Here is a 9,205-nt window from a genome sequence, read left to right as displayed (position 1 = left end):
ATGTTTAATCCTTGTTTGTTCACTGATTTTCTTGATATGGACAATTTTATCCAGTGTTTTAACCAACACTGTGATACTATTCTTGATCAGTTGGCTCCTGTTAAATACAACATGTCTTTACAGAAAAATGAGTGCCCTTGGATTAATGAAGAGCTCTTAAGTCTTAAGAGACTGTGTCGAAGGACTGAACGCCTGTGGAAATCCTCTAAACTTGAGGTTCACAGGCTTCATCTCAGGGAGCTGGTTCTATCATATAACAAACTGGCAGAGAGTGCCCGTTCTGTCTACATACGTCAGCTGGTGTCTGTGAATAAGAAGAATCCCAGAGTGTTGTTTGATACAATCAACTCTCTTGTATGTCCTGCTGCTTCAGTTACTCCTGTGTTTTCTGAAGCTGACAGCAATGCTTTTTTGAGTTTTTTCACTGACAAAATCAAGTTGATTAAGGATAAAATTCCACCCTCCCTGTGTGGTACTTCTACTGTTATTGAGCCTGTTCCCAGCAGTTGGTCTTCATTTAGGGCTGTGACACTTGCTGATATTTCGGCATTGGTGAGCAAGATGAAACCTTCCTCTTGCTCATTGGACATCCTTCCCTACAGGCTCTTTATTAAAGTATTTGAGGTAATTGGTCCGTGCATTACTAGAATGGTAAATCTTTCTTTGTCCACCGGTGTGTTTCCCAGTGCTTTTAAGCATGCCATAGTGTTGCCTCTACTGAAAAAACCAGGTTTAAATCAAATGGAGCTAAGTAGTTTTAGACCTATTTCTAAGCTCCCATTCCTGTCTAAGATCCTCGAGAGGGTGGTTTCAGACCAACTGACACTCTTCCTGGATCAGAATAACATTCATGACAGGTTTCAGTCCGGTTTTCGTAGACAACACTCTACGGAAACGGCTCTTTTGAAAGTGTCCAGCGACATTATGATGTCTGCTGATGCTGGGAAATCCACCGTGTTGGTTCTTTTGGATTTGTCCTCTGCCTTTGATACTGTTGACCACCAGGTCCTGCTGAATAGATTAAGGGATCATGTCGGACTGTCGGGGTCAGTTCTTTGGTGGTTTTTTTTCATATCTGTCTGGGCGTAGCTTTAGCGTTTTTGCTAACCAGATAAGGTCAGAGTCTACGGACCTGTTATGTGGAGTCCCTCAGGGTTCTGTATTGGGCCCCATTTTGTTTTTATTGTACTTGATCCCATTAGGTAGGATCATTCAAAGATTTACTGATGTCTCTTACCAGTTATTTGCGGATGACATCCAGCTTTACTGCTCCTTTAAGCCATCTGAGATTAAGAGGCTTGATTCCCTCCTCCATTGTTTGGTGGAAATTAAACAATGGCTAATGAATAACTTTCTTCAGCTTAACACAGACAAAACAGAGACATTGGTTATTGCCCCTGATGCCCATATTCCAGGTATTCAGCAGTACTTGGGAGACCTGGGCCAGTCTGCTAAATCATGTCTTTGAAACCTGGGTGTCATTTTTGACAAAGACATGTCATTGGTACAGCATTATAAACAGCTGACGAGGAATTGCTTCTTTCAATTAAGAAACATCTCTAAGCTCAGGAAAATGGTGTCTCGAAATGATTTAGAGCTTATAATTCATGCTTTTGTGTCAACATGTTTAGACTACTGTAACAGTTTTGTTGGGAAAGTGTAGGGGGCGCAAATGAACGGACAATGGATGAGGTCAAATAACAACACTTTACTGTTGTGAATGGGCACAACAAATACAATCAGATTACAACAATAGACAAAAGCCAAATCACAAAAGGTGTCGTGTGGGCAGGCTCGAAGATAGGAGACGTCTGTCCAAAGCAGAACCGGAACCACACGATTTCCTCCGCCACCAGACCCCGGGAATACTGGAGCCGCCAAGTCCCGAACTCCCAGGTGGCCACTGCCTTCGCGTGTCGGACCTGGTACTGCTGGTGAGGAACAAAAGAACAATTAAATGTGGGTGCGTCTGCACCCAGGAATCCGTACGGCAGGAAAACTACCTCCACCACTCGTTGGAAAAGGAGTCAGCTAAACAACTCACAAAAGTCACAAAAGATCACTGTTAACCAGTCAGCTGAGCACGTTACCTTCCAGGTAGAACGATATCTCGGCAAAGAGGTGGAGGCGTCGTCCTGCTGGTATTCCCCTGCTGATCAGATGATGGGTAACAGCTGTTGCAGGTGATGCGTGACAGCTGTCACCCTGGCTGCTCCTGTGAGGCGACTGCGCCCTCTCGTGCCTGAAGCCCGCACTTCAGGCAGGGCGCCCTCTGGTGGTGGGCCAGCAGTACCTCCCCTTCTGGTGGCCCACACAACAGGACCCCCCCCTCAACGGGCGCCTCCTGGCGCCCGACCAGGCTTGTCCGGGTGGCGGCGGTAGAAATCGGCCAGGAGGGCCGGGTCCAGGATGAAGCTCCTCTTCACCCAGGAGCATTCTTTGGGGCCGTACCCCTCCCAGTCCACCAAATACTGGAAGCCCCGGCCCATCCTACGGACATCCAAAAGCCGGCGTACAGTCCAAGCCGGCTCGCCATCGATGATCCGGGCAGGAGGCGGTGCCGGACCCGGAGTACAGAGGGGTGAGGTGTGATGTGGTTTTATTTGGGACACATGAAACACAGGATGGATCCGCAGTGAGGCCGGAAGCTGAAGCCTCACCGCGGCTGGACTGATGACCTTAAGGATCTTAAATGGGCCGATGTAACGGTCCTGTAGCTTGGGGGAGTCCACCTTGAGGGGAATGTCTTTTGTGGACAACCACACCTCCTGCCCTGGCCGATACGCAGGGGCCGGGGCCCGCCGACGGTCTGCATGGGCTTTTGCCCTCGTCCGGGCCTTTAGCAAAGCAGAACGGGCGGCACGCCACACCCGACGGCACTTCCATAGGTGGGCCTGGACCGAGGGCACACCGACCTCTCCCTCAACCACCGGAAACAACAGGGGCTGATACCCCAGACATACCTCAAAAGGGGAGAGGCCGGTGGCTGAAGACACCTGGCTGTTATGAGCATACTCGATCCAGGCCAAATGGGTACTCCAGGCCGCCGGGTGCGCGGCAGTCACGCAGCGCAAAGCCTATTCCACCTCCTGGTTTACCCGTTCTGCTTGCCCGTTGGTCTGAGGGTGGTACCCGGACGAGAGACTCACCGTGGCCCCCAGTTCCCGGCAGAAGCTCCTCCAGATTTGCGAGGAGAACTGGGGACCGTGATCGGAGACGATGTCTGTTGGAATCCCATGCAGCCGGACGACGTGGTGGACCAGGAGGTCCGCTGTCTCCTGGGCTGTTGGGAGCTTCGGGAGGGCCACGAAGTGGGCCGCCTTGGAGAATCGGTCCACTATCGTGAGGATGGTGGTGTTACCCTGGGACGGCGGGAGGCCCGTGACAAAATCCAGGCCGATGTGGGACCAGGGGCGATGAGGCACAGGCAGCGGCTGGAGTAGTCCTGATGCCCTGCGATGGTCAGCCTTGCCCAAACACACACGCACACACACACACACACGCACACACACACACGCACACACACACACACACACACACACGCACACGCACACACACACACACTCACACGCACACACACACACGCACACACACACACATGCACACACGCACACACACACACGCACGCACACACGCACACGCACGCACACACACACACACACGCAAACACACGCACACACGCACGCACACACACACACACACACACACACACACACACACACACACACACACACACACAAAAGTACCTGTGGGACAAACATTATCAGATAATAATCTCTTCTCCTCCTCGATCCCCCCCCACCCCCCAACACCCTCTATCCGAGCCTGGCTGTGCCCAAAGTCAAGGGTCCAAGTCTGCGAGGGGAGGATTGGTGTCATCACTGACCCCAACCAGATTCACCAGCTGCAGCGCCGCTACAGGAGAAATGACTGCTTTCTGTCACACCTGGAGGCCGACAGGTGAAGAACTGACCAGCCTTTTAAAGACACTTGATCCAGTCCAACCACATCTGAAAATCCAAGCTGTGGTTGAAAGACCACCTGCACAAAGACTGAGAGCTGAAACCATCACCTGGGAAAACACCAGCGAGTACAAACTGCATGTCAGAGCAGTTTGTGATGACATCAAAGCTAAATGTCCAGCCACAGTGGACATGATGGTGATCCAAGCCTGCAAACAAAATCCTGGTCAGACTGTGACAGAGTTTTTCATCCGGCTGGAGAAGCAGTGCACTGCACACAGTGGACATGAAAGAGCTGATGGTGCCTCTGATGCAAAGGGAGAGACACCGTTTGAAGCTGTCCTAAAGTCCTGTCTGGTCCCTGGCCTGAGATCTGAGATCTGTCAGGGAATTGAGCAAACCCTGATTGGAGGATGGGCTGACAATCAAGTGAACGAAATCTTGAAACATGCACGTCATACTGAAACAAGAGAGGTGAGGAAAGCCACCAAGAGGAGAGATACTGATCACCAGACAATGATGAATGCCCTTGAAATGCCTGCTGCTGCACTCACTATGATGTCTGTCAAAAGAGTGTGTCAACGTGGCAGACAGAACTTTGATCAGAAGCCAACAACAGCCCCTGACCCAGAGACACTGAAGATCCAGACGGCCGTTTTATCTGTGGGACGTTTGACCGCTGGTCCACTGAAGTGCCCATAATGCCGTCCAGAGCACAACGTGGACACAGAGGCTTCTGTCGTGGACGAGGTAGACGTGGAGCGGGACAGGGTCCAGCCGAACAGACTCAGGACACCCTCACAGACTGACCACGACAGACGGCCAGCACGGCACACGGTGAATCAAACACACACAACACAGTCACACCCGCCGCACAACACCACACAAATATACAGTTTGAGAGTAAAATAAGTAAGTAAGTAAGTAAATTTTATTTATATAGCACCTTTCACAGACAAGAGCCACAAGGTGCTTCACAACATAAAAGCAGAGTACACCACACAAAACATCAGACAATGGCCGAGACATAAAAACATAAAACATAACACAGGATCACAGAGCAGCCTGAAAGCTAAGCAAACGCTTGAGTAAAAAAGAAAGTCTTAAGTTGGCTTTTAAAAGTATCAACAGAGTCCAGTGAGCGCAGAGAGAGCGGGAGACCATTCCAAAGCCTGGGAGCAACAGCCTGGAAGGATCACTCTCCTCTGGTTGAAAAATGGGTGCGAGGAACCATCAACAGATCTCTTACTAATAAAACCAATAAAAGAAACAGAAGAAAATACAACAATAACTCCTAAACCATTTCATCCAGTTGGGTGTGGCTGAAAGGGCGTGGGCTGAAGCAAAAGCTTATAAACACCCACCCCTTACCAGTTACTATACACATTTACATACACTCAGAACAAAGTACCAATCAGAAAAATAACGTAACTGAATACAACAAAACAATCAGTAATATAATGTGCAATTAAACAAAAAAACAGCCACGAAGACAGTTAACCTAATATTACGTACTATAGTAAGAAATTAAGTTGTTTTTATAAAGACAATGTACCTGATAATTTAATTCCATTGGAACAATTATTCCAAATTTTAACACCTTTCATGGAAATACAATGACTTTTAACAGAAGTTAGAATCTTTCTTCTGACTATCAGTGTACCTCGTAGATGATAACTGGACTCCCTCATTTTAAACAACTCTTGAACATATTGAGGCAAGAGTCTATTTTTAACTTTATACATGTTCTGTATTGTAAAATAATCCACCAAATCTTGAAATGTGAAAATATGCAGACAAGCAAACAATGAGTTTGGTGGTTCATATGTTTTTTTTTTTTGTTTGTTTGTTTGTTTTTACTTGTAACTCTTATAGCTTTTTTGTGTAACAGAAATATTGGATTTGTTTTTGTTTTATATGTGTTTCCACAAAACTCAATATGGGACAAGTAATGAATCCAGCATGAACAATGAATGTTGGGGAGAAAATATTGTGTTTATACAGAATCACAATAACTTTTGAAATTTTAGATTTAACATAATTTATATGATTTTTCCAACTTAGTGTATTGTCAATAAAAATACCAAGAAATTTAGTTTCAGATACAATTTCAATTTCAGCATCATTTAATAATAATTTTCTATTTAAATTCATGGGCTTATTTCCGAATATAATACACTTTGTCTTACCAAAATGAAGTGACAGTTTATGAGAATCAAACCAATATTTAAAATGTTATCATTCCCTCTCCATCATGTCCAAGAGTTGATGATCCCCACTACCGAACACAGTCGTGTCATCGGCAAACAAAATACAACGAACAGAATTTGACACCAAAAATATCATTAACATACATCAAGGATGGACCCCTGGGGCACCCCACATGTAATCCTCAACAATTCTGAATTTACCCCACCAAAATGGACACACTGATAGCTATTACATAAATAACTAGCTATCCAATCCAGGACCATTCCTCTAATGCCGTACCTGTGCAATTTGTCCAATAATAAAGTATGATCTATGGTATCAAATGTTTTCTGCAAATCAAAGAAAATCCCTACAATGTATTGTTTCGTCTCAATTGCATCACAAAATCAATTAAAGCCAGAGAAGTAGTATGACTTTTTCTAAAACTATACTGCTGTTCACTAAGTATATGATGTTTAGATATAAAATCATTCAACCTCCTCCATTCAACCTTTACAAATATTTTTCCAGAATTTTTGACAACTGTGATAAATCAAATCAAATCAAATCAATTTTATTTATATAGCGCCAAATCACAACAAACAGTTGCCCCAAGGCGCTTTATATTGTAAGGCAAGGCCATACAATAATTACGGAAAAACCCCAACGGTCAAAACGACCCCCTGTGAGCAAGCACTTGGCAACAGTGGGAAGGAAAAACTCCCTTTTAACAGGAAGAAACCTCCAGCAGAACCAGGCTCAGGGAGGGGCAGTCTTCTGCTAGGACTGGTTGGGGCTGAGGGAGAGAACCAGGAAAAAGACATGCTGTGGAGGGGAGCAGAGATCAGTCACTAATGATTAAATGCAGAGTGGTGCATACAGAGCAAAAAGAGAAAGAAACAGTGCATCATGGGAACCCCCCAGCAGTCTAAGTCTATAGCAGCATAACTAAGGGATGGTTCAGGGTCACCTGATCCAGCCCTAACTATAAGCCTTAGCAAAAAGGAAAGTTTTAAGCCTAATCTTAAAAGTAGAGAGGGTGTCTGTCTCCCTGATCTGAATTGGGAGCTGGTTCCACAGGAGAGGAGCCTGAAAGCTGAAGGCTCTGCCTCCCATTCTACTCTTACAAACCCTAGGAACTACAAGTAAGCCTGCAGTCTGAGAGCGAAGCGCTCTATTGGGGTGATATGGTACTACGAGGTCCCTAAGATAAGATGGGACCTGATTATTCAAAACCTTATAAGTAAGAAGAAGAATTTTAAATTCTATTCTAGAATTAACAGGAAGCCAATGAAGAGAGGCCAATATGGGTGAGATATGCTCTCTCCTTCTAGTCCCCGTCAGTACTCTAGCTGCAGTATTTTGAATTAACTGAAGGCTTTTTAGGGAACTTTTAGGACAACCTGATAATAATGAATTACAATAGTCCAGCCTAGAGGAAATAAATGCATGAATTAGTTTTTCAGCATCACTCTGAGACAAGACCTTTCTGATTTTAGAGATATTGCGTAAATGCAAAAAAGCAGTCCTACATATTTGTTTAATATGTGCTTTGAATGACATATCCTGATCAAAAATGACTCCAAGATTTCTCACAGTATTACTAGAGGTCAGGGTAATGCCATCCAGAGTAAGGATCTGGTTAGACACCATGTTTCTAAGATTTGTGGGGCCAAGTACAATAACTTCAGTTTTATCTGAGTTTAAAAGCAGGAAATTAGAGGTCATCCATGTCTTTATGTCTGTAAGACAATCCTGCAGTTTAGCTAATTGGTGTGTGTCCTCTGGCTTCATGGATAGATAAAGCTGGGTATCATCTGCGTAACAATTGTTATATGGCTGGGGGGGCCTGGCTGCCTTTTTGTTTCTGTCCTTTGTTTCTCCTTCCAGGTGGCTTGCATTTGGGACTGAGTGGCTGTGTTGCTGAGGTTATCAGGACCTCACCCTGATCACCTGCGGCTCGTCAGGACTCACAGCTGTGGTGCATCTACATGGATTGGAACATGGTGGCATTTAAGACTGGAGTACACAGTGTGTATTTGCCAGAGACTCGACCTTGTGACCAGACGGGTGAGATCGTCGTCTCGGGAGCCATCTCATCATCAGTGGATGCAGAGAACGTCCAGGGTTTGATGCACGGTCTGTGAAAGAGGAGGGGGTGAGGTCTCACGCTCGTCAGCACACTTCCTGAGGTACGTTAGATTTTGTGACTAACATTTATACAGTCAGTAAATGTGGTGTCCCTCACACCTTTATTATATTGAGCTGTATGTTAGTCATGTATCGGCTTCCACTGCAGTGGAGTTTTGTGAACTGAATGTTCCATGCCTGCAGGTTGGGAAGCTGATTAGTAATCAAGCCAGGAAGTGTTTGCTGTTTGTACACCTTTAAGTGTTCTCTCTGTGTGTAGAGTGTGGACTCACATAAAGGTTCCTTCTTTCACAGACTCGGTTTGTTGCGGCCACCTGGGGGGTGTCGGCGGGGTCCTTGGGTCCGAACGGCTTCTGGCTCTGGACTGTTAGCGCTGCTGGGAGCGCACCACGCCAGACCGCACTTTCTTTTGTTATTTTTTGTATCACTGTTATGTATTAAATTCAGTTAGCCTTTGTACCGTGCTCTGCTTATTTCATACTGGGTCCTTCAAACGCTGGTCGGTTCTCCGAGCTGCGTCCGACACATAACAGTAGTCTCTGGCCAAACATCACGTCCCAGCGGTAGCAGAGACGGTAACGCACCGGGAAGGCGGCAGCAGACGTTCAGAAGTTATCCGGATCAGTTGCGGGTGCTCTCCGCCCGGATGGTGCGCGTTGGAGAACCCATTACTGAATACTGATTTGTGCTCTCTTGCAGCCGTGTTCCTGTGTTTGTGCCTTATCCGTGGGTCATGGTGGAGTGTGACTGGCGACGGCTTCGCGTCACGCTCCGACCGGATAAGAGGTTTGAACGGGAGCTGCAAGAGTGTGTCTGTAATGGGTGCACGCGCACGGCGGAGCTCTGTGGCACGGGTCGCTGAGCTTCCTGTGTTACAGTTGTAGCCCCGTTTCCCCGGATAA

The 9,205-nt window shown here is 46.4% G+C and overlaps 1 long non-coding RNA gene across 1 annotated transcript; it reads right to left on the bottom strand.

Moving 5' to 3' along the window:
- Positions 1-312: 312 nt before the first annotated feature.
- LOC117516463 lies at positions 313-4,420 on the bottom strand. Its single transcript, XR_004562416.1, has 3 exons — positions 4,289-4,420; positions 4,180-4,185; positions 313-347 (listed from the first exon to the last, which is right to left on the bottom strand). It is a non-coding gene; the product is annotated as an uncharacterized LOC117516463 (long non-coding RNA).
- Between the last annotated feature and the right edge of the window lie 4,785 nt (positions 4,421-9,205).

This window comes from Thalassophryne amazonica, chromosome 9 (assembly GCF_902500255.1).
Source record: "Thalassophryne amazonica chromosome 9, fThaAma1.1, whole genome shotgun sequence".
NCBI classification, from domain to species: domain Eukaryota; kingdom Metazoa; phylum Chordata; class Actinopteri; order Batrachoidiformes; family Batrachoididae; genus Thalassophryne; species Thalassophryne amazonica.
This window is presented reverse-complemented; position numbering and strand designations above follow the sequence as displayed.